Genomic DNA, 27,115 nt, shown 5'->3' with positions numbered 1-27,115 from the left:
GGGGGAGAAATGTAACCTATAGTTTATAATTATAACACCAACTGGGTGGATATCCGTCACTTGTTGTATAGCTAGATGTAAAGACCACATTTATCTCAGCATATGTTTGTTTGTATGTATATATATATATATATATATATATATATATATATATATAGTAATCGGTGGGTATAATAGTGTCCTTTATACTAACATGATAATATTGCCAGTAATGGTGTAAATATGAGAAAGTCCTGAGGTAATTGTAGGACCCTTTTCTTTTTTATTTATTACTAATTGAGGGTGTTAAATATTTACATTAAATGGAATGACCACTTTTGTTGTTCACTTTAATATGCTGTGTTCTCTGATGTCTTTGTTGACTGTATAAAGACCCCTCTCGATATGAAGGTAAATAAGTACACAGGAGGGCACGAGGAACATTTAGAGACAGCTCGTGCTGTCGGCGGGAAAAAGGAGCATTCACGAGGACAGAAAATGCTCTCGTGGCCCCTGGGGCTCCTGTATAAAAAAGGGAGCTGAAGCGTTGAGCGGGACTTGTGTGTGCGCCTCTGAAGGAGACACTCATGCCTCTCCCTGCCCGCCTCAAAGAGCTGTGCTGTAGACATTGGCGGCGCAGTGGATAGAAAAGGGGGTCTCCAGCGAGTGATAGTACACTGAAGAAACCGAGCAGCAAGCGGCTTACTGTAGAAGCCGTACGGAGCAGTGACCGGAGCCATCAGCTGACAGCGGCCGGAGCCCAGCAGATCGGATAGCCGGGGGAGCAGTGACCGGCGCCACCAGCTGACAGCGGCCGGAGCCCAGCAGAGCGGAGAGCCGGGGGAGCAGTGACCGGAGCCATCAGCTGACAGCGGCCGGAGCCCAGCAGATCGGATAGCCGGGGGAGCAGTGACCGGCGCCACCAGCTGACAGCGGCTGGAGCCCAGCAGAGCGGAGAGCCGGGGGAGCAGTGACCGGAGCCATCAGCTGACAGCGGCCGGAGCCCAGCAGATCAAATAGCCGGGGGAGCAGTGACCGGAGCAACCATCGGACAGTGGCCGCGGTGCTGAACCACAGGTCAATCACTCCTCCACTAATTCACCTATAGCTGAATCCCCTGCCCACCAATGAGAGGTTATTGGGGCGGGGCTATCTATCAGAGCGATAGTGAGTGTCAGGAGACATTCACTGAAGACATCTAAGGTCTGTAATGATATTACTACAGTGCACTTATTCACCCTTGACACTACTATACAAACTCAGTACATTTGTGGCAGAGATAGTTACTATTTATTAATTAATATTCACCAAGTGCTGACTGCCAATATATAACTATAAAGTGCAGACTGTAGTAAAGGATATCCATCAATACACTATGGACATAAGCATATTCAACTAAAATCTATAACTGGCTAGTTATCGTTACCTCTGTGGCCATGTACTAGAGACATATAATACTGCTCTGGATGAGTTACCTACTGACAAGCACAGGATTTATGATTCATCCATGTGCATCCAGCCAGTCTAGTCAAAAAGGATACAGTTACAATATATGTGTGGCAGTGTAAAGTAAGTGTAGCAACGAATGGATACATATTACAGCAAGAGAAACCAAGTATTTATTGAGAAGGAATCTTACTTCAGCTCAAAGTTAACTGCAGTTAATACATATTTACAAGCCATGTAAAAGATAGAAGTCTCTATTACCCAGGAGCCACAGCTGCTTTGATTTAATAGTAAAGGAGAATTATTTGTTACCAAGTTTCTGCTTATTTACGCTGGAGGACATACTTTACTCAGTATCCACCTCAATAGATTATATATGCATATATAATTAATCCACTACTCACGCAAGGGAGGATTACAAAGGATAACCCAACTTTATTTAACCGGAGGAGTTAATTAACTCATATGAATAAGTCTAAGCGTGGGACTTAATGGTAGTTATAAAGTAATATATTTATCTATATCGAATTTGTTATGATCTATGGTGTTATATATATATATATCTATGTATATAAATATATAGAGATAATAGTTATGGTTACGAAAGGTGTCATCTCATGTGTATAATCTAATTTAATATAACTACACATAGGGGTTATAAGAAATATAGTGTATTATATTTATGTATTGTACCTATTATACATGTGAGTAAAGTTTAAAGAAAGATGGTGTTTCGTACCCTACGTACCTCTGTCATTGACGTGGCGATGAATTGACCGCAAGTGATACACTGCCAGAAAACCTGTGAAGAAAGAAGGTATTTAATATCAATCGGGAATATATAAATATATATCTCAATATCTACAGTATTAATACAGGGTGTTCCCAGGTCTACCCTGGGGTTCACTACGGCTGGCCGGCGGTCGGGCTCCCGGCGACCAGCATCCCGGCGCCGGGAGCCCGACCGCCGGCTTACCGACAGCTTGGCGAGCGCAAATGAGCCCCTTGCGGGCTCGCTGCGCTCGCCACGCTACGGGCACGGTGGCGCACTACGCGCGCCACACTATTTTATTCTCCCTCTATGGGGGTCGTGGACCCCCACGAGGGAAAATAATTGTCGGTATGCCGGCTGTCGGGCTCCCGGCGCCGGTATACTGAGCGCCGGGAGCCCGACCGCCGGCAAACAGAAGACCACCCCTACCCTGAACCTAATTCATATTCAGTGAATAGGGAAAAGATTTGGGTGGAGGCACAGTTTTACGGGATACATTATATTGGTAATTACAATCCCCATTGAAAAGGGTTACACATAAATCTCCTTTTTTAGGTGATCAGCACACAATAACTACTGAAGAGCCACATTATTTGGCTCACATAAAGTATGGGAGCCCCCACATGAGCATGTACCATTATGGGGATGAAGATGTACATATCTCCAGGGATGTAACTAGAACTGTGTGGGTCCCATAGCAAAATATATAAGTGGCCCCCCAGCTCAAGACTTCAGAGTGTATGTGACTATAGATGTGATTTACATGTACACCTCTCCAGCTATTCCCCAGCATTATATATTGTGTTTTTGTTTACAAAAATGTCATCATTGTGCTTTCCCATGAGTCACATCAGCACTCTTCTGCACAGGTTGTAGAAGATCCCCACCAGTAATTAGTAATGGTTAGGAGAAGGACATTGTTTTTTAAATGAGCCCCCCCCCCCCACCCCCCATTGCCGTGGACTTCCAGTAGGATTAATTTTCTGCAGTGAAGGGGTTAAATAAATGTAAATAATGAACATACTTTGGACACTATTTTTATGTAATGAGAAAGTACATGGGGGCAGATGTATGAAGCCTGGATAAGTTATAAACCAGTGATAAGTGGAAGGTGATAATGCACCACCCAATGATTACAGGTTGTAAAATGACAGTTATGAGCTGATTGGCTGGTGTGTTATCACCTTCAACTTATCACTGCTTCAGTGGCGTAACTAGGAATTTTCCCGGAAAAGGGGGCGTGGCCTCACTTAAATGGGTGTGGTTTCACTGAAAGGGGCGTGACAATGCAGGTAAAGTCTTCCTTATACCCCAGATTCTGCACGCCGAGACATTGGCCACCACAGGGGGAAAAAAATAATCCTAATTCATGTCCCTAACATTATTTGTCATTTTTCCTCCTTATAGTAATCCCCTTACACATTATGCCACACACTGCAATGGCCCTTAGACATAATACCATACACCATAATGCCCATTACACAATATGCCACACACCATAATGCCCCTGACACATTATACCACACACTGTAATGCCCCTGACACATTATACCACACACCGTAATGCCTGTGACATATTATGCCACACACCGCAATGCCCATTATAAATTATGCCACATACTGCAATGCCCGAGACATTATACCACATACCACAATGTCCATGATACAGTATACCACACACCGTAATGCCTGTGACACATTATACCACACACCGCAATGTCCGTGATACACTATGCCACACACCGCAATGCCCATTACACATTAAGACCTACAGTAAGGCTTCTAATTACTTTTAAATTACCTGCTCGTTGCCAGGGATTTCATGCTCTTGGTTCCATGCAGTGCCAGGGGTTGTCATGCCCAGGGTGTCATACGCGTTGCCAGGGGTTTCATGAGCTGGGTGTTGTGCTTGTAACCAGGGGGTAATGCTTGTTGCTAGGGCTGTGCTCCCAGTGCCACATATGCCCCCAGTGCCATATATTCCCCCACAGTGCCAGGTACACATTGCCCCACAGTGCTAGATATTCCCCCAGTGCCAGATACAGAGATGCCCCCAGTGCCAGATACAGAAATGCCCCCAGTGCCAGATATGCCTCCAGTGCCAGATACAGAAAGGCCCACACAGTACCAGATATGCCCCCCAGTGCCAGATATGCCCCCAGTGCCAGATACAGAGATGATCCCAGTGCCAGATACAGAAATGCCCCCAATGCCAGATATGCCCCCAGTGCCAGATTCAGGTATGCCCCCAGTGCCAGATACATAAATGACCCCCAATGCCAGATACAGAAATGCCCCCCAATGCCAGATATACCCCCAGTGCCAGATTCAGATATGCCCCCAGTGCCAGTTACATATTTCCTGTGTCCCCCCCTCCTTACCGTGCTGCTACTGCCCTGTGTTTTAGTGTTAATGGAGGAGAGCTCACCGTGCGCCTCTCCTGCCCCTCAGCTCAGTCTAGGGCGGTGCTGGTGTCTACTTTCAATTAGGCACCGATCCATGAGCCAATCAAAGCTCGCGGTCCGGCAGCCAATCAGGAGCCTTGGCTGCAGGACCACGAGCTCTGATTGGCTCACGGGCCAAATTGAAAGTAGACACAGAGGGGCAGGAGAGGCACACGCTGCGCGCTCTCCTCCCCTCAAGAAGCAGCAACAGCATTATCAGCGGAGGGAAGGAGGGAGACATCAGATTGACATGCATACGGCTCGTCCGCATGACAATCTGCGCTTAATCAGTGGCTGCGCCCCCCGCAGCCCTGCGCCTTCAAGCCACCGCGGGGGCTGTGGGAGCAGTAGTTACGCCACTGCACTGCTTTATCCCTGCTCCAGGCTTAATACATCTGCCCCATGGTTTCCTCTATGCTTTAATTAGTATGACTGGTTGTTTTCACGTAAATAGTGAATGCAGCGTTAGTATCATTTGGAATAAGGATCAGTGATCCAAATGGGTAATGTATCCACAGTATATAAAAAAAATAAAGCCATCGACCAATAAATTGTAATTAAAACATCTTAATAAAATTCAAACAAAATGAAAGTAATACGAATGTAAATTGTTAGCTGTTTTGTTTGATTGGTGATTCTTACCCTTATATAGAGCTGTATAATTGACAACATTTTTATATTACATTTTTATTACATTAGTTATCTATTTGATAATTAAAAAAATTCTATTTTTTTGGACTTTTTTAATTATTTTGTTTGTAGGACCTTTATGCACCATCCAACCTAAGCATTTGATACAGTAGTTGAGTTTCCTATATTTATTCATCCCTACTTGAGTGTGATATATTTTTTTTCTTTTGTCATAGTCTGTACAGCATTATTAACAACAACATACACAAACCATTAATGCAAGAAAATACTGAAAGTACCATTTCTTTGTATGTAATCTCAAGAGAAATCCTGATTGCAAATGACATTAGTGGTGCATTCAGCAGCTAAACACACCTTAGTTTTTATTCCTTTAAAAAATACATGTTCTTTCATAAAAATTAAATGTGTTTCACCTGTTTTGTTTTGCCTGAAAAGTTGAGTTTTACAAAACTTCAGAAATGCAAAATAGCAAACTCATGTGCTTTGGAGCAGAAAATCAAATCAGATACACTTTTTCATATCTCGTATGCAGTGATGAAAGAAAGCGACATGTGCACATTTATGTGTATAGGTCTGTGTATGTATGTAGAAGATGGGGTTGAAAAGGAAAGAGGCAGCAGTGTACTGTTGAACATTCTGAATTAAAGATAAGTTGGATAAGACTTTGATCCTAGTAAAGGCATTTTTTTCAAATTCATATTAAAGCTCATATCTATAAGTCTACTGGATATCCGTGAACAGAGGTGGTAATTCAGACCTAATCGTAGCAGCAAATTTATTAGCAGTTGGGCAAAACAAATGGGGGTCATTCCGACCTGTTTGCATGCAACGGTTTGTCGCTGCGGTGCGAACGGGTCTGGAATGCTCATGCGTGATGGCTGCACTGCTCGCGTTGTTGCCCGGCGACAGGGGTCGCCGGGTTACATCATGGACAATGAAGAAAGAGGTCGCAGAGGCGACCGCAAGAAGATTGACAGAAAGAAGGCGTTCCTGTGCGTCACCAGACCGTTGTCTGCCGTTTTCGGAGAGTGGTGAAGAAAATGCAGGCGTGTCCAGGAGAACGGAGGGCGGATGTCTGACGTCAAAGCCGGCCCCAGCATCGCTGAGATCGTTGCACAGGGCAAGTATGTCCAGGGCTAGTCTTGTTCTGCATGACATTTTTTTAGCTTAGCAGGGTTGCACAAGCGATCGCAGCCCTACAAAGCTAAAATACACTACCCCATAGGCATGGACCAGTTGATCGCAGCAGCAAAAAGTTGCTGGCTGCGATCAACTCGGAATGACCACCCATGTGCACTACAGGGGGCAGATAAAACATTTGCAGAGAGAGTTAGATTTGGGTGAGTTATATTGTTTCTGTGCAGGGTAAATACTGGCTGTTTTATTTTTACACTGCAATTTAGATTTCAGTTTGAACACACCCCATCCAAATCTAACTCTCTCTGCACATGTTATATCTGCCCCCCACCCCACCCCTGCAGTGCACATGGTTTTGCCCAACTGCTACGATCAAGTCTGAATTACCCCCAGAAGCACTTCTTTTCATAGGAACAAATGCAACACCATCAGCTGGTTGCAAGCCGGACGCCGCAGGTCTGAGAAAGAGGCCATGAAATCTCCTTCCTTCCCTCTGATGGAGATTCTGGCCTCATCCCTCCCCTGCAAAGGCGGCGACATGCCTTCGTTTTGAGAACTGGAGGTCGTTGCCGGACGCCCACTCCCCATCCTCAAATGCCATCAGACTATCACTGACAGTCTGATGACGTACTGTTTCTGCTGTCGTAGACCCGTACTACACACATGCACAGTACAGGCCCGGAAATTGGTACTTTGCTGCATGCATCACATATATGTCAGGACCTGATTCAGGCCCGTTGGCCCTTGATTCAAGGGGACCCCACTCCGTACATTACACCCAGAACAATCATACCAAAATTTGAGATGTGTGCAGAAGAAGCCCTGTATGCAAAGCTCGTCCTTTCATGGCTGCCATGTCTTCGGAAACATAGCTCTGGCACAAGAGATATTAAAGGCTCTTTGCTATCTTCTGCTCAAGTATCATTCTTTTGAAGACATCACTGGAAAGATGGGACTGCCGGAAGCTAGCTAGGAGGGGTGGAGGATTCTACACACTTGGGGCCCTACTTATGGTATGTGTTGTGTTGATGGATAGCAAAATTATTTTTCCAATATGCAGCAAAAACAACTCAACAGGGGAACTGCAGTAACAAACTCAATGCTAAGCACTGTCAGTGGCCAGATTAATAGCTGAAGTCCAAAATGATTTAACAATGAAATACACTGCTCAAAAAAATAAAGGGAACACTAAAATAACACATCCTAGATCTGAATGAATGAATGAAATATTCTTATTAAATACTTTGTTCTTTACATAGTTGAATGTGCTCACAACAAAATCACACACAAATTATCAATGGAAATCAAATTTATTAACCCATGGAGGTCTCGATTTGGAGTCACACTCAAAATTAAAGTGGAAAAACACACTACAGGCTGATCCAACTTTGATGTAATGTCCTTAAAACAAGTCAAAATGAGGCTCAGTAGTGTGTGTGGCCTCCACGTGCCTGTATGACCTCCCTACAACACCTGGGCATGCTCCTGATGAGGTGGCGGATGGTCTCCTGAGGGATCTCCTCCCAGACCAGGACTAAAGCATCCGCCAACTCCTGGACAGTCTGTGGTGCAACGTGGCGTTGGTGGATGGAGCGAGACATGATGTCCCAGATGTGCTCAATTGGATTCAGGTCTGGGGAACGGGCGGGCCAGTCTATAGCATCAATGCCTTCATCTTGCAGGAACTGCTGACACACTCCAGCCACATGAGGTCTAGCATTGTCTTGCATTAGGAGGAACCCAGGGCCAACCGCACCAGCATATGGTCTCACAAGGGGTCTGAGGGTCTCATCTCGGTACCTAATGGCAGTCAGGCTACCTCTGGCGAGCACATGAAGGGCTGTGCGGCCCCCCAAAGAAATGCCACCCCACACCATTACTGACCCACTGCCAAACCGGTCATGCTGGAGGATGTTGCAGGCAGCAGAACGTTCTCCTTGGCGTCTCCAGACTCTATCACGTCTGTCACATGGGGTGGTCTTCTGTATGCCGACTGACGGGATCCCGGCGCACAGTATACCGGCGCCGGGATCCCGACAGCAGGCATACCGACACTTATTCTCCCTCGTGGGGGTCCACGACCCCCCTGGAGGGAGAATAAAATAGCGTGGCGCGCGTAGCCTGCAAGGGGCTCATTTGCGCTCGCCACACTGTCGGTAAGCTAGCGGTCGGGCTCCCGGCGCCGGTATGCTGGCCGCCGGGAGCCCGACCGCCGGCATATCGTAGTGAACCCGTCACATGTGCTCAGTGAGAAGAGCACAGGGCGCCAGTGGCGAATTCGCCAATCTTGGTGTTCTCTGGCAAATGCCAAACGTCCTGCACGGTGTTGGGCTGTAAGCACAACCCCCACCTGTGGACGTTGGGCCCTCATACCACCCTCATGGAGTCTGTTTCTGATCGTTTGAGTAGACACATGCACATTTGTGGCTTGCTGGAGGTCATTTTCCAGGGCTCTGGCAGTGCTCCTCCTGTTCCTCCTTGCACAAAGGCAGAGGTAGCGGTCCTGCTGCTGGGTTGTTGCCCTCCTACGGCCTCCTCCACATCTCCTGATGTACTGACCTGTCTCCTGGTAGCGCCTCCATGCTCTGGACACTACGCTGACAGACACAGCAAACCTTCTTGCCACAGCTCGCATTGATGTGCCATCCTGGATGAGCTGCAGTACCTGAGCCACTTGTGTGGGTTGTAGACTACGTCTCATGCTACCACTAGAGTGAAAGCACCACCAGCTTTCAAAAGTGACCAAAACATCAGCCAGAAAGCATAGGAGCTGAGAAGTGGTCTGTGGTCACCACCTGCAGAACAACTCCTTTATTGGGGGTGTCTTGCTAATTGCCTATAATTTCCACCTGTTGTCTATTCCATTTGCATAACAGCATGTGAAATTGATTGTCAATCAGTGTTGCTTCCTAAGTGGACAGTTTGATTTCACAAAAGTGTGATTGACTTGGAGTTACATTGTGTTGTTTAAGTGTTTCCTTTATTTTTTTGAGCAGTGTATTAGTGTGACTTAAAAATTGAATGCAGACTCTATTGTAGTCATGGCAGGCATGTATGGGATCAGTGACTGACAGGGAGTGGTGGTAATATATTGCCAGCTTGGATGCTTCTGGGATATCACCGTGCACGTTGGCTACTAGTTTAACTTTAAAAACATGAATTATGAAACCCAATGTAGGGAGTCTCATTTTTTTGGAGAGAGGTCCATTCTATTAGTCGTAGGGTCTTGACATGGTAGAAGGCTGATCATATTTGGAAATGCGTGTAACTGACACTCCTGCATGATATGTACAAATACAATATCACCTATGTACTGGTTTATAGTGATATGATGTGGGATTTTTCTTGAAAGTGATCCGACCAATGGTACGACGGGGTGTAGTATATGTTGCCAGCTCCCGGTGACCAGCATACCGGCGCCGGAATTCCGACTGCCGGCATACCGACAGCTGGGTGAGCGCAAATAAGCTCCTTGTGGGCACGGTGGGGCACTATGCGCGCCATGCTATCTATTCTCCCTCCAGGGGGGTCGTGGACCCCCAAGAAGGAGAAAAGTTGTCGGTATGCCGGCGGTCGGGATTCCGGCGCCGGTATGGTGGTCATCGGGAGCCCGGCCGCCGGCAACCTGAAGACCACCCGTACGACGGTCTGGGCTATTCCAACAATTGTATACTAACCAGTTTATCATCACTATATTAAGTTCACTGTATGATATTGACAGAACAATGGTCTGAATAATTGAACATGTTTACAAATCAAAACCAATGATCACAACTGTTTTTTTTACTTTTTCACTGTTTCACAATTATTGTTTATGTACATATGCTGAATGTTAGAGCAAGCCAGGGGGGCACTCACCTGCTAAGCCTAAAGCAAATTGAGTGAACAATGCTTCCAGACAGGCGGCATGGTGTGAGCTGAGCAGTACACACCACTCTGATTGGCTGGTACTTTATCTCAATCTACGTTATCTCCTTCCAAGGCTTAGTAAATAGACCCCTTAGTCTCTAAACAAAGTGACTTGCCATGACAATCTGGAATGGAAAGCTCACTCAAAAACAGGGGATATTCCACAAATTTACTTTAGTAAACGGGCCCACTAGAAACATTCATATATTCTATTTTAGGGTACATAGATAGATAGACAGACAGACAGACAGACAGACAGACAGACAGATAGATAGATAGATAGATAGATTAGTCTCTAAGCAAAGTGACTTGCCGTGACAATCTGTAATAGAAAGCTCTTGTCATCCTAGCTCTAGATCCTTGGTAGAGGTGGTCCATTACCAGGGCCCGCTTCAGGCACGTTCCCATAGGGCAGCCACGCAGGGCACCACCCTTAAAGGGCGCCGCACGCTCGCGCCGCCATATTGGAGCCTGCCTGGTGGCAGCTCCTGCAGCAGCACAGCAGTGTCCGTCCCGGTCCGCCTCCCTAGCACTAGCAGCAGCGGCTGTGTGTGACGATGAGGGAGGGGGAGTGCTGTAGGTGGGACAAAGCTAAACTACTCTGTGTGCGCTGAATGGCGCTGGTGTCTGAAGTCAGATGCCGGCGCCGCACTGCGTACACAGAGTAGCTTAGCTTTAGTCCACCCACAGCACTCCCCCTCGTTGGCACAGACACTGATAGGACCCAGGAGGCAGACCATGGGATGGATGCTGTGGCAGACTCAGTGCAGTAGCAGCTGTTGCTTCCCTGTCATGCACAGCTGAACACATGTGGGAGCATGTGTATCTGGCACTCTGGGGGCAGGTGTATCTGGCACTCTGGGGGCAAGTGTATCTGGCACTCTGGGGGGCAAGTGTATCTGGCACTCTGGGGGGCAAGTGTATCTGGCACTCTGGGGGGCAAGTGTATCTGGCACTCTGGGGGGCAAGTGTATCTGGCACTCTGGGGGGCAAGTGTATCTGGCACTCTGGGGGGCACGTGTATCTGGCACGGTGCGGGGCACGTGTTTCTGGCATGGTGCAGGGCATGTGTATCTGACAATATGGGGGCATGTATATCTGACAATGTGGGGGCATATTATGTGTATCTGGCACTGTGGGGACATATTACAATAAGTGGCACTATGGGGCATATAATGTGTATCTGGCACTGTGGGGCATATAATGTATATCTGGAACTGTGGGGGAATATAATGTGTATCTGGCACTGTGGGGGGAATATTATGTGTATCTGGCACTGTGGGGGCATATGATGTGTATCTGGCACTGATGGGGGCATATAATGTGTATCTGGCACTGTAGGGGTATATAATGTGTATATGGCACTGCACTACTAAGGGCATATGTGTATCTGGCACTACTGGGGACATATGTGTATCTGGCACTACTGGGGACATATGTGTATCTGGCACTACTGGGGACATATGTGTATCTGGCACTACTTGGGGCATATGTGTATCTGGCACTACTGTGGGCATGTGTGTATCTGGCACTACTGGGGGCATGTGTGTATCTGGCACTGCTGGGGGAATATAATGTCTATCTGGTACTGTGGGGGCATATAATGGGTATCTGGCACTGTGGGGGCATATAATGTGTAAATATGGCACTGCACTGTGGGGGCATATAAATGTGTATCTGGCACTGCACTACTGAGGACATATGTGTATCTGGCACTACTGGGGACATATGTGTATCTGGCACTACTGGGGACATGTGTGTATCTGGCACTACTGGGGGCATGTGTGTATCTGGCACTACTGGGGGCATATGTGTATCTGGCACTGCTGGGGGAATATAATGTCTATCTGGTACTGTGGGGGCATATAATGTGTATATATGGCACTGCACTGTGGAGGCATATAAATGTGTATTTGGCACTGCACTGCTGGGGGCATTTGTGTATCTGGCACTGGTGGGAGCATATAATGTGTATCTGGCACTATTGAGGGTGTATGTGTATTTGGCACTACTGGGGGCGTATGTGTATCTGGCACTGTACAATATACCGGAGACATCATGTGTAAAGTACACTACTGTGGGCGTTATGTGTAAGGCTGCTAATTGTGTGTGTAGAGGGGTGTGAAAATATATTTATAGTCTGATAATATAAAGTTGCGTGCGTGTGTGTGTGTGTGTGTGTGTGTGTGTGTGTGTGTGTGGGGGTGGGGGGGGGGGGGGCACTTTGAAATTTTCTCGCTCAGGGTGCTAGTAGGCCTGGAGCCGGCACTGTCCATTACACAGTGAAACTAACAGTTTATTGAACTAAAAGTTTGTGTTGAGATACATTCTACTAATAGATTTTCTGATATATCCTTATTACCACCATGAACATGGGGCAAAATTATCATGATCAAGTTTATAAAAGTTTATAAAAGGCATCAGTGTGACAATTATGATATGTTAATGAAAGTTAATTTTTTTGTACTTTTTTGCTTAGTATATTGGGGCAGATGTATTAACCTGGAGATGGCATAAGGAAGTGATAAACCAGTGATATGTGCAAGGTGATAAAGGCACCAGCCAATCAGATCCTAACTGTTAATATACATATTGGAGCTGATTGGCTGGTGCCTTTATCACCTTGCACATATCACTGGTTTATCACTTCCTTATGCCTTCTCCAGGTTAATACATCTGCCCCATAATTTCCTATTTCTGTAAATTTTAACTTCTGGCATATGTGTAATGTATATCTTATCCATGTGTAAATATAGGTGATTTTTCATGTATTTCTCATAGATTTTAAAAACAGTGAATCATAGTGAAACTTAAATAAAAGACTGAACACTAGGAGAAGTCGGAAGTCACCAAATCCAGAAGTCAGGTCACCCAAGGAGGGATCACATTGTGTAAGAAAAGAAGATTCCAAATTAGAGTAAATAGTTTTGGTAGCTCTATAGCATACTTTTAATATGGACAAAAATATGATATACATCAACTCTGCATTGCACAGTAATTATATAGCTTTAATAGACGGTCTCATATCTGGAAGCGGTTAGCATACCGCCAGTCGGGATCCCGGTGATCACAATACAGACGCCGGAATCCCGACAAGCAGTGAAACGCTGGCATCGGAATACCAGCGACACAGGTTATTCTCCCTTCCTGGGAGTCCATGACACCCATAAAGGGAGAATATAACCTGCAAGGGTCTTTCTGGCTCTCACCCCACTGCCAGCATACTGGTGGCTGGGATGCTACTGTCGGTATACTGACGATCGGCATCCTGGCCGCCAGTATGTCATACTGAATCTCTCATATCCACCTGTGATGGCTATAGGTGGAACTGAAGCTCGTACACACATACTGTATATAGAGTTTATATATACAGACCCAGGGACAAGCACAGGGTTTTTAAGGGGGGGGGGGCAGAAGGGGGGGCACTCCGGGCAGAGGCGTAACTAGGGTTTTTGGAGCCCAGGGCAAGATCAATAATGGCGCCCCCCCCCAAAAAAAAAAAAAAAAATTAAATAAAAATAATAAATGAATAAAATGATAATAAAAAAAAAATACAAAAGGAAAGTATGTGCAGACGCCACCGGTGTCACTGCATATAAAGATGTCAGGGTGTGTATGTATGTGTATGTATGTGTATGTAGGTGCAGTGGTTGAAGTTGAATTTTTGAAGGTGGAATGAAAGAGTGCAGAAAGCAATTATGCGCGCGCCGAAGGCGCGCGCGCTCCGGAAAAGGGGCGTGGTCACTCAAAGGGGCGTGTCCTTCAGTGTAGTAGGACCCCTTATACTATCTAGTACTGGTGCCCCTTTGACATTATAGCACACGGTATGAGCCGAAATTCACATTATAGCACACAGTATGAGCCGAAATTCACATTGCCCCACACGGCATGAGCCGAAATTCACATTATAGCACACAGTATGAGCCGAAATTCACATTACCCCACATAGTATGAGCCGAAATTCACATTATAGCACACGGTATGAGCCAAAATTCACGTTACAGCACATGATATGAGCCAAAATTCCCATTATAGAGTTAGGGGATCCTACCCCCAGAATTAACATGGCCTGTGGGGCACTATGATGAGGGGAGCCCACCCCCTTAATAGATTAATTGCAGAGTTTAGCAGCGGAAGGGCTGCAGCGGTTTCTCACCCCAAGCTGCGGCGCTTCTGCCACCTCCGACACTCCACATCTTCGGCACCACCCGGGATGCAGAGCACCGCACCGGGTATGCACCCTTTTCAGTGTGGTCTGCTGCGCTCCGAAGGGGTTCTTGTTTCATGCTGCAGGATCCCGATGTGCGCCTTCCTCCCCGCTGTTACTGTCATGGTAAGCATTAGTATCGTTTACCGCAGAGGCCATTTTCTGAGGCATATGTGTTAAACCTCAGGAACTGAGATGCCCTTCTCACCATATAGCTGTGTGGCCGAGCCAGGCGGGGGGACAGCCAGCAGCAGCATGCCGGATATCAGCAGCAGAGGGTGCGGGCTGTACATACTTGAGGCAGCTGGATATTCAACAGTGCTGAAAGCCTCCGGAGCCCGCACCCCCGGAGCTGCAGTACACCGGCAGAGGACACCCATCCCCCGAACCCTGCGTAGCCCAAAGCCGGAGATCAGCAGCATGTTGAACGCGGAAGCAGAAGCTGCTTATTGCCGGTCAGCATGCTGCTGATCTCCGGCTTTGGGCTCCGCACGTGCATTACAGCCCCCACCCTCGGCTGCTGATATCCGGCATGCTGCCCCTGCTGCTGGCTTTCCACCCGCCCGGCTCGCCCACCCAGCTGGATGGTGAGTGAGAAGGGCATCTCAGTGCCCGTGGTTTAATACATATCTGTTTTCGGTAAATGGCCATTAGTACATCCCACACACACTGATTACACACACACAGACTTGCCACCCCCAAATCCTACACACACCCACTCAGACTACACACACACACACACACACACACACACACACACATTCTCATACTTTCCTCTCCCCCACACACACACTGGACTGCAAAAATTTACACACACTGACACTGTTCCACACACACACAATTAACACACACTCACACTGTCCCACACACACAATTAACACATACGCACACTGTCCCACACACCAGTGGCATGCGGTGAGTTCAGTGGTGTGCGGTGAGGCACTACAGCCATAATGTCCGCCGAATCCTGCCGATGACCCCTACCGCCACCGAGCCAAAGCCCGCCACTGCCTCTGAGTCGATGCCCGCTGCCACCACCAATGGCTTACAAACTCGCCCACCATCAACTGACCCAGCCCTCCGCCACTAATTTGCAACTCAGTCCAAAGCCGCCAATGCCCGCTGCATGCCTGCTCATCATACTTGTGATATATTGTACATTTTTATAGAAAAAATTAATAATTAGTGTTTGGGACTGGGAAGGGAGTGGGAGGAGGACATGAATGCAATTTTGTTGTCCAGGGTTTCCATTAACTTAATGGAGAAGGGTCTGAATGGGTTAAAAATGTAAAAAAAAAACTGCGTGAGGTCCCCCTCCTAAGTATAACCAGCCTCGGGCTCTTTGAGCCGGTCCTGGTTGTTTAAATACTGGGAAAAAATTGGACAGGGGTTCCCCGTATTTAGACAACCAGCATCGGGCTCTTAGTCCGGTCCTGGTTCCAAAAATACGGGGGACAAAAGATGTAGGGGTCCCCCCATATTTTTAAAACCAGCACCAGGCTCCACTAGCCAGGGACATAATGCCACAGCCGGGGGACACATTTATGTAGGTCCCTGCGGCCGTGGCATTACCCCCCCAACTAGTCACCACTGGCCGGGGTTCCCTGGAGGAGTGGGGACCCCTTAAATCAAGGGGTCACCCCCCCTCCAGGCACCCAAGGGCCAGGGGTGAAGCCTGAGGCTGTCCCCCCCATCCGTGGGCTGTGGATGGGAGGCTGATAACCATGTAAGTAAAAAAATAAGAATTTACTTACCGATAATTCTATTTCTCATAGTCCGTAGTGGATGCTGGGTACTCCGTAAGGACCATGGGGAATAGCGGCTCTGCAGGAGACTGGGCACAAAAGTAAAAGCTTTTAGGTCACCTGGTGTGCACTGGCTCCTCCCCCTATGACCCTCCTCCAAGCCTCAGTTAGGATACTGTGCCCGGACGAGCGTACATAATAAGGAAGGATCTTGAATCCCGGGTAAGACTCATACCAGCCACACCAATCACACCGTACAACTTGTGATCTGAACCCAGTTAACAGTATGATAAACGTAGGAGCCTCTGAAAAGATGGCTCACAACAATAAACAACCCGATTTATGTAACAATAACTATATACAAGTATTGCAGACAATCCGCACTTGGGATGGGCGCCCAGCATCCACTACGGACTATGAGAAATAGAATTATAGGTAAGTAAATTCTTATTTTCTGACGTCCTAGTGGATGCTGGGTACTCCGTAAGGACCATGGGGATTATACCAAAGCTCCCAAACGGGCGGGAGAGTGCGGATGACTCTGCAGCACCGAATGAGAGAACTCCAGGTCCTCCTCAGCCAGGGTATCGAATTTGTAAAATTTAGCAAACGTGTTTGCCCCTGACCAAGTAGCTGCTCGGCAAAGTTGTAAAGCCGAGACCCCTCGGGCAGCCGACCAAGATGAGCCCACTTTCCTTGTGGAATGGGCTTTTACAGAATTTGGCTGTGGCAGGCCTGCCACAGAATGTGCAAGCTGAATTGTACTACAAATCCAACGAGCAATCGTCTGCTTAGAAGCAGGAGCACCCAGCTTGTTGGGTGCATACAGGATAAACAGCGAGTCAGATTTTCTGACTCCAGCCGTCCTGGAAACATATATTTTCAGGGCCCTGACTACGTCCAGCAACTTGGAGTCCTCCAAGTCCCTAGTAGCCGCAGGTACCACAATAGGCTGGTTCATGTGAAACGCTGAAACCACCTTAGGGAGAAATTGAGGGCGAGTCCTCAGTTCTGCCCTGTCTGAATGAAAAATTAGGTAAGGGCTTTTATATGATAAAGCCGCCAATTCAGAGACACGCCTGGCTGAAGCCAGGGCTAACAGCATGACCACTTTCCATGTGAGATATTTCAATTCCACAGTGGTGAGTGGTTCAAACCAATGTGATTTTAGGAGACTCAACACTACATTGAGATCCCAAGGTGCCACTGGAGGCACAAAAGGAGGCTGTACATGCAGTACCCCTTTGACAAACGTCTGAACTTCAGGCACTGAAGCCAGTTCTTTTTGGAAGAAGATTGACAGGGCCGAAATTTGAACCTTAATGGACCCTAATTTTAGGCCCATAGATAGTCCTGTTTGCAGGAAATGCAGGAAACGACCCAGTTGAAATTCCTCTGTAGGGGCCTTCTTGGCCTCACACCACGCAACATATTTCCGCCAAATGCGGTGATAATGTTTTGCGGTTACATCCTTTCTGGCCTTGACCAGGGTAGGGATGACTTCATCTGGAATGCCTTTTTCCTTCAGGATCCGGCGTTCAACCTCCATGCCGTCAAACGCAGCCGCGGTAAGTCTTGGAACAGACAAGGTCCCTGCTGGAGCAGGTCCTTTCTGAGAGGTAGAGGCCACGGGTCCTCCGTGAGCATCTCTTGAAGTTCCGGGTACCAAGTCCTTCTTGGCCAATCCGGAGCCACGAGTATAGTTCTTACTCCTCTCCTTCTTATGATTCTCAGTACTTTGGGTATGAGAGGCAGAGGAGGGAACACATACACTGACTGGTACACCCACGGTGTTACCAGAGCGTCCACCGCTATTGCCTGAGGGTCCCTTGACCTGGCGCAATATCTGTCTAGTTTCTTGTTGAGACGAGACGCCATCATGTCCATCTTTGGTTTTTCCCAACGGTTTACAATCACGTGGAAGACTTCTGGGTGAAGTCCCCACTCCCCCGGGTGGAGGTCGTGTCTGCTGAGGAAGTCTGCTTCCCAGTTGTCCACTCCCGGAATGAACACCGCTGACAGTGCTGTCACATGATTTTCCGCCCAGCGAAGAATTCTTGCAGCTTCTGCCATTGCCCTCCTGCTTCTTGTGCCGCCCTGTCTGTTTACGTGGGCGACTGCCGTGATGTTGTCCGATTGGATCAAAACCGACTGACCCTGAAGCAGAGGCCTTGCTTGACTTAGGGCATTGTAAATTGCCCTTAGTTCCAGGATATTTATGTGAAGAGACGTTTCCATGCTTGACCACAAGCCCTGGAAGTTTCTTCCCTGTGTGGCTGCTCCCCAGCCTCTCAGGCTGGCATCCGTGGTCACCAGAATCCAGTCCTGAATGCCGAATCTGCGGCCCTCTAGAAGATGAGCACTCTGCAACCACCACAGGAGAGACACCCTTGTCCTTGGAGATAGGGTTATCCGCTGATGCATCTGAAGATGCGATCCGGACCATTTTTCCAGCAGATCCCACTGAAACGTTCTTGCATGGAATCTTCCGAATGGAATCGCTTCGTAAGAAGCCACCATCTTTCCCAGGACCCTTGTGCATTGATGCACTGACACTTGTCCTGGTTTCAGGAGGTTCCTGACTAGCTCGGATAACTCCCTGGCCTTCTCCTCCGGGAGAGACACCTTTTTCTGGACTGTGTCCAGAATCATCCCTAGGAACAGTAGACGTGTTGTTGGAATCAGCTGCGATTTTGGAATATTTAGAATCCACCCGTGCTGACGTAGCACCACCTGAGATAGTGCTACTCCGACCTCTAACTGTTCCCTGGACCTTGCCCTTATCAGGAGATCGTCCAAGTCAGGGATAATTAAGATGCCTTTTCTTCGAAGAAGAATCATCATTTCGGCCATTACCTTGGTAAAGACCCGTGGTGCCGTGGACAACCCAAACGGCAGCGTCTGAAACTGATAATGACAGTTCTGTACCACAAACCTGAGGTACCCTTGGTGAGAAGGGTAGATTGGGACATGGAGATAAGCATCTTTGATGTCCAGAGACACCATATAGTCCCCTTCTTCCAGGTTCGCTATCACTGCTCTGAGTGATTCCATCTTGAATTTGAACCTTTTTATGTAAGTGTTCAATGATTTCAGATTTAAAATCGGTCTCACCGAGCCGTCCGGCTTCGGTACCACAAACAGCGTGGAATAATACCCCTTTTCCTGTTGTAGGAGGGGTATCTTGATTATCACCTGCTGGGAATACAGCTTGTGAATAGCTTCCAATACTGCCTCCCTGTCGGAGGGAGACGTTGGTAGAGCAGACTTCAGGAACCGGCGAGGGGGAGACGTCTCGAATTCCAGTTTGTACCCCTGTGATACTACCTGCAGGATCCAGGGGTCCACTTGCGAGTGAGCCCACTGCGCGTTGAAATTTTTGAGACGGGCCCCCACCGTGCCTGAGTCCGCTTGTAAAGCCCCAGCGTCATGCTGAAGACTTGGCAGAAGCGGGGGAGGGCTTCTGATCCTGGGAAGAGGCTGCTTGCTGCAGTCTTTTTCCCCTTCCTCTGCCCCGGGGCAGAAATGAGTGGCCTTTTGCCCGCTTGCCCTTATGGTCCCCAGAAAGGACTGAGTTTGAAAAGACGGTGTCTTTTTCTGCTGAGAGGTGACCTGGGGTAAAAAGGTGGATTTCCCAGCCGTCGCCGTGGCCACCAGGTCTGATAGACCGACCCCAAATAACTCCTCCCCTTTATACGGCAAAACTTCCATATGCCGTTTTGAATCCGCATCACCTGACCACTGTCGTGTCCATAAACTTCTTCTGGCAGAAATGGACAACGCACTTACTCTTGATGCCAGGGTGCAAATATCCCTCTGTGCATCTCGCATATATAGTAATGCATCCTTTAAATGCTCTATAGTCAATAATATACTGTCCCTATCCAGGGTATCAATATTTTCAGTCAGTGAATCCGACCAAGCCACTCCAGCACTGCACATCCAGGCTGAGGCGATTGCTGGTCGTAGTATAACACCAGTATGTGTGTATATACCTTTTAGGATATTTTCTAGCTTTCTATCAGCTGGTTCCTTGAGGGCGGCCGTATCAGGAGACGGTAACGCCACTTGTTTTGATAAGCGTGTGAGCGCCTTATCTACCCTAGGGGGTGTTTCCCAACGCGCCCTAACCTCTGGCGGGAAAGGGTATTCATTTAATTCATCTGATTCAGGAAAAACTAGGGGTAGTTTTTTCACACCCCACATAATACCCTTTTTTGTGGTACTTGTAGTATCAGAAATGTTCAAAGCCTCCTTCATTGCCGTGATCATGTAACGTGTGGCCCTACTGGACATTACGTTTGTCTCGTCACCGTCGACACTGGAGTCAGTATCCGTGTCTGGGTCTGTGTCGACCATCTGAGGTAACGGGCGCTTTAGAGCCCCTGACGGTGTTTGAGACGCCTGGACAGGCACTAACTGATTTGCCGGCTGTCTCATGTCGTCAACAGTTTTTTGCAAAGTGCTGACACTGTCACGTAATCCATACGACCATCCAGTCAGGTGTCGACTCCCTAGGGGGTGACATCACTATTACAGGCAATTGCTCCGCCTCCACATCATTTTCCTCCTCATACATGTCGACACAATCGTACCGACACACAGCACACACACAGGGAATGCTCTGATAGAGGACAGGACCCCACTAGCCCTTTGGGGAGACAGAGGGAGAGTTTGCCAGCACACACCAGAGCGCTATATATATGCAGGGATAACCTTATATAAGTGTTTCTCCCTTTTATAGCTGCTGTATATGTATTTTCTGCCAATTAGTGCCCCCCCTCTCTTGTTTTACCCTGATTCTGTAGCAGGACTGCAGGGGAGAGTCAGGGAGCCTTCCTTCCAGCGGAACTGTGAGGGAAAATGGCGCTTGTGTGCTGAGGAGATAGGCTCCGCCCCCTTCACGGCGGCCTTTTCTCCCGCTTTTTTTAGGAAAACTGGCAGGGGTGAAATGCATCCATATAGCCCAGGAGCTATATGTGATGTATTTCTTTAGCCATATAAGGTTTAAACATGTTTTATTGCGTCTCAGGGCGCTCCCCCCCAGCGCCCTGCACCCTCAGTGACCGGAGTGTGAAGTGTGCTGAGAGCAATGGCGCACAGCTGCAGTGCTGTGCGCTACCTTATTGAAGACAGGAACGTCTTCTGCCGCCGATTTTTCCGGACCTCTTCGCTCTTCTGGCTCTGTAAGGGGGCCGGCGGCGCGGCTCCGGGACCCATCCAGGCTGAACCTGTGATCGTCCCTCTGGAGCTAATGTCCAGTAGCCAAGAAGCCCAATCCACTCTGCAGTCAGGTGAGTTCGCTTCTTCTCCCCTTAGTCCCACGATGCAGTGAGCCTGTTGCCAGCAGGTCTCACTGAAAATAAAAAAAACCTATTTAAAACTTTTACTCTAAGCAGCTCTGGAGAGCTACCTAGCATGCACCCTTCTCGGCCGGGCACAAAAATCTAACTGAGGCTTGGAGGAGGGTCATAGGGGGAGGAGCCAGTGCACACCAGGTGACCTAAAAGCTTTTACTTTTGTGCCCAGTCTCCTGCGGAGCCGCTATTCCCCATGGTCCTTACGGAGTACCCAGCATCCACTAGGACGTCAGAGAAAAGAATATTGTTTTTTGTTGTGGAACTACAAGGTCCAGAAAGCCTCCCCCGCTTGCTGGTACTTGGAGAACCTCAAGTACCAACATGCAGGGAAATAACGGGCCCGCCGGTACCTGTAGTTCTACAACAGAAAAAATACCCAAATAAAAACACAACTCACACACCGTGACAGTAAAAATTTATTAAAGCACACTGACACACTCACACATACTTACCTATATCCCACGCCGGTCATGTCCACTTGTCCAGTAGAATCCAATAGGGGTAGCTGTAAAAATGAGAGACACATTACTTACCTACATCCCACGCCGGTCACGTCCACTTGTCCAGTAGAATCCAGTAGGGGAATCTGTAAAAATGAGAGACAGATTACTTACCTACATCCCACGCCGGTCACGTCCACTTGTCCAGTAGAATCCAATAGGGGTACCTGTGAAAATGAGAGAGAGATTACTTACCTACATCCCACGCCGATCACGTCCACTTGTCCAGTAGAATCCAATAGGGGTACCTGTAAAAATGAGAGACAGATTACTTACCTACATCCCACGCTGGTCACGTCCACTTGTCCAGTAGAATTCAATAGGGGTACCTGTAAAAATGAGAGACAGATTACTTACCTACATCCCACGCTGGTCACGTCCACTTGTCCAGTAGAATCCAGTAGGGGAATCTGTAAAAATGAGAGACAGATTACTTACCTACATCCCACGCTGGTCACGTCCACTTGTCCAGTAGAATCCAATAGGGGTACCTGTAAAAATGAGAGAGAGATTACTTACCTACATCCCACGCCGGTCACGTCCACTTGTCCAGTAGAATCCAATAGGGGTATCTGTAAAAATGAGAGACAGATTACTTACCTACATCCCACGCCGATCACGTCCACTTGTCCAGTAGAATCCAATAGGGGTACCTGTAAAAATGAGAGACAGATTACTTACCTACATCCCACGCTGGTCACGTCCACTTGTCCAGTAGAATCCAGTAGGGGAATCTGTAAAAATGAGAGACAGATTACTTACCTACATCCCACGCCGGTCACGTCCACTTGTCCAGTAGAATTCAATAGGGGCACCTGTAAAAATGAGAGACAGATTACTTACCTACATCCCACGCCGGTCACGTCCACTTGTCCAGTAGAATCCAATAGGGGTACCTGTAAAAATGAGAGACAGATTACTTACCTACATCCCACGCTGGTCACGTCCACTTGTCCAGTAGAATCCAATAGGGGTACCTGTAAAAATGAGAGACACATTACTTACCTACATCCCACGCCGGTCACGTCCACTTGTCCAGTAGAATCCAATAGGGGTACCTGTGAAAATGAGAGAGAGATTACTTACCTACATCCCACGCCGATCACGTCCACTTGTCCAGTAGAATCCAATAGGGGTACCTGTAAAAATGAGAGACAGATTACTTACCTACATCCCACGCCGGTCACGTCCACTTGTCCAGTAGAATCCAGTAGGGGAATCTGTAAAAATGAGAGACAGATTACTTACCTACATCCCACGCCGGTTACGTCCACTTGTCCAGTAGAATCCAATAGCGGTACCTGTAAAAATGAGAGACAGATTACTTACCTACATCCCACGCCGGTCACGTCCACTTGTCCAGTAGAATCCAATAGGGGTACCTGTAAAAATAAGAGACAGATTACTTACCTACATCCCACGCCGGTCACGTCCACTTGTCCAGTAGAATTCAATAGGGGTACCTGTAAAAATTAAAATGATACTTACAAACTGCAATCCACAGGAGGAGAGAGAGAGAGAGAGAGAGAGAGAGAGAGAGAGAGAGAGGGGGGGGGGGGAGAGAGACTAACCTGCTGCTGCTGCTGCTGGGGAGACCGGCACACACTGCAGGGCCACGACGGGAGGACGGAGCCGGCGGAGGAGGGGGAGAGCCGCACACCGCCGCTCCTGTCAGCGGCAGCGGAGGAGGACGGGGCGCACACTACAGACGCCAATAACTGCCGGGACAATTAACACACACACACAATTAACACACGCACACTGTCCCACACACAATTAACACACACGCACGCACACTGTCCCACACATACAAATAACACACACGCACACTGTCCCACACACACAAATAACACACACGCACACTGTCCCACACACACAATTAACAAACACGCACTGTCCCACACACACACAATTAACACACTCACACTGTCCCACACACACACACACACACACACACTTAACACACGCACACTGTCCCACACACACACAATTAACACACACGCACACTGTCCCGCACACACACAATTAATACACACGCACACTGTCCCACACACACACAATTAACACACGCACACTGTCCCACACACACACACAATTAACACACACTCAAACTGTCCCACACACACACAATTAACACACTCACACTGTCCCACACATACACAATTAACACACACGCACACTGTCCCACACACACACAATTAACATGCACTCAAAACTGTCCCACACACACAATTAACACACTCACACTGTCACACACACACACACACAATTAACAAACACGCACTGTCCCACACACACAATTAACACACTCACACTGTCACACACACACACACAATTAACACACACACACTGTCCCACACACACACCATTAACACACGCACACTGTCACACACACACAATTTACACACACTCAAACTGTCCCACACACACAATTAACACACTCACACTGTCCCACACACACACACACACACAATTAACACACACGCACTGTCACACGCACACTGTCCGACACACACACAATTAACACACACACACTTAACACACACACACACACATACAAAATGTCCCGCACCCCCTTCCCGCTCACCTGCACTCACTGCTGTTCTGGGGCCGCACGCCCCCCCGAGGTCGCGCACGTGCATGCGCGCACGCGATCGCGTACACAGTCACTTTGCAGGGGGGAGTAGGGGCCGGGAGGCTCCTGGCTGCCGCTGCCTGTCTATTGTGACAGGCACAGCAGCCGGGGAGACAGGGAAAGCGCCGCGGGTAGCGCCGGCGGAATCCCTGAAGCTTGGGGCGAGTGGGCCGTGCAGGTGCCGGTGGCGCCCCCCTCTGTTGGGGCTGCCATGGCGCCCAGGGCACGTGCCCTGCTCGCCCCGTGCTAGATACGCCTCTGACTCCGGGTCTTCCACAAATTAGTGTACAATTATGCAATTTTTGGATATAGTGTTAAAATCACTGAAGGGCCACTGGTAAAATGCAGAGACTTGGCAAACCATTGGAAAGGATATAACCTGCAGACAGCATGGATACTACACTGCCTGGGACCATAGGGTTAACGCAACCACTATATTTAATTGGCAGGAGGAAGGATCTTGGTGCAATTTTTATAGAAAAAGACCAAGTCGCCATGTTCATCCATGTTCCTGCTCTACTAGGTAACTGACCCTCTAATAAAGCAACAATGTATAATTCCAGTGCATAGCCTGGAACCTGACATTAAAGGAGGGGTTGGGGCCCACAGGCACTGGTGATTTCCCCTGTATCCATATGGGACAGTCCGACTCTGGTTAAATAGACATTTTTTTGTGGAACATCCGGGGTGCTGTCCCTTGCTTCATTGTGTATTATTACATGGGTCTCGCATCATGTTGTGACTGTGTACCTGTGCATTAGTAGTTAGATAATTGAGTGAACACACATGGCATTTATCCACTGCACTCAGCACTTCTGGATTTGGGGTGCAAAATTATATGTGACCATAATTAACAAAGGAGTTTGGTTCATATGTTGATCAATATATTTAAGCTTGCAGCCCCCATCAAGGGACCCAAGTTTTCTGCAAGTTCCCACTGTGTCACTCAGAATTATAACCATGGTACCTGCTATTGTGGCATCCTGGAAAAATGGTCTGTATAACCCTTTACGAAATTACTTACAGGTCCGCAGCAGCATGGGGGGGGATCCCGCGGCACAGCAGGAGTTAAAGCAGGGACCCTGGTCTGATCACATGGTCCAGATGCGGACTGCCAAATAGACGGGGGCAACCTGGGAGACCAGAGCCTTGTGGGAACAAGGAGGAGTTGTGGAGTGTGAGAGGTGGTGTTGGGAACGCTTACTGCACGAGGAGTAGAGCGGGAACTGAAAGACCAAGTGACAGCCATGGGACACTGGGCGGTGAGAGCAGTGCTGCAGAGTGCAAGCAGCGGGGTGCTGCTGGAGAGACAAGTGCTGCTGTTGAGACACATCAGCCGGAGACCGGACGCTGCTGGACCTGAGGAGAAGCGCAGACGGCGTGGCTATCTTGGGACTGAGAGAAGGCATTAAGGACTGGCCTAACAAGTGGAAACCTCTGCTTAAGACGGACTGGGTGAGTAAACAAGTGACTAAATAACAAGAGCCCAGGGCAAGCTTGATACCCATATTAAGGGACCCCTATCTCCATCTGTTCAAGTAAAGGGCATGGATGGCATCACGGCACATTCCCTAAGTAAACACTGAAATGCCACAATCCGTAAGCTAAGCACTGCAAGGAAGTTATTGAGGCCGCCCTCTTCCCCTTCCACATTGTGACTGTGAGAATTATTAAGACATCGCTGTATCAGCACAAATAAAGGCATTTATTCTAAAAGACTGAGTTTGTACAATTTTGAATACAACCTTGTAAACAGAAAAGAGACAGAATTGGTTTAATTGGAAAGTCCCTCATTGCTAAATGAGTTGTACCTGTTTTCGCTAGTTACATCCTTTTTGCATAGAGCTGTGAACAATTGTCTCCATTAACACCCAGGATTTCCCATTTCATTTGTCTGTAAATCCCCCATTTAAAAACTGTCGCACAACAGGTTTCATAGAGGTAATAGGTGTTTTCCTGCACAGAAAAGAGATGAGTATCACAGTAAAGACCAACCTCAGGAAGTGTGCAAGCCTGTCACACGGGCGAAACGCATATTCCTACTGGCACCTTGGCAGCAGAACTACTCAGCACACCCTTTGGTCTCACCCACGTTGGCGGCTTCTCATTTGAGACTGTCCGCCACACTGTTGATTCGAAACTGGTATGTAACTTCCCTCTACCCCATAATGTAAATTTGTGCCTTTCACTGTTTTCCTTTTGCCTTAGCAGCACTCTCAGTTGAGAGCATAAGTGGTTTAAATACACAGACAATACCTGCAATTATTTATGAGCCCATGTTCCCTGAAGAGTCTTTCTACTATGAATATTTGTCTTGCTCAGAATTTCTT

General features: G+C 47.9%; 1 long non-coding RNA gene across 1 annotated transcript in view; it reads left to right on the top strand.

Annotated features, from left to right (window-relative positions):
• Window positions 1–533: 533 nt before the first annotated feature.
• Window positions 534–27,115, top strand: part of LOC135050719 (uncharacterized) — a 38,865-nt gene continuing 12,283 nt past the window's right edge. The window contains exons 1-2 of the long non-coding RNA XR_010241763.1: window positions 534–1,919; window positions 13,120–13,229. This is a non-coding gene — a long non-coding RNA (uncharacterized LOC135050719). The remainder of the gene's footprint in view (window positions 1,920–13,119; window positions 13,230–27,115) is intronic.

This window comes from Pseudophryne corroboree, chromosome 2 (assembly GCF_028390025.1).
Source record: "Pseudophryne corroboree isolate aPseCor3 chromosome 2, aPseCor3.hap2, whole genome shotgun sequence".
Taxonomy (NCBI): domain Eukaryota; kingdom Metazoa; phylum Chordata; class Amphibia; order Anura; family Myobatrachidae; genus Pseudophryne; species Pseudophryne corroboree.
The sequence above is the reverse complement of the archived record's forward strand: the minus strand, read 5'-3'. Positions and strand labels throughout refer to the sequence as shown.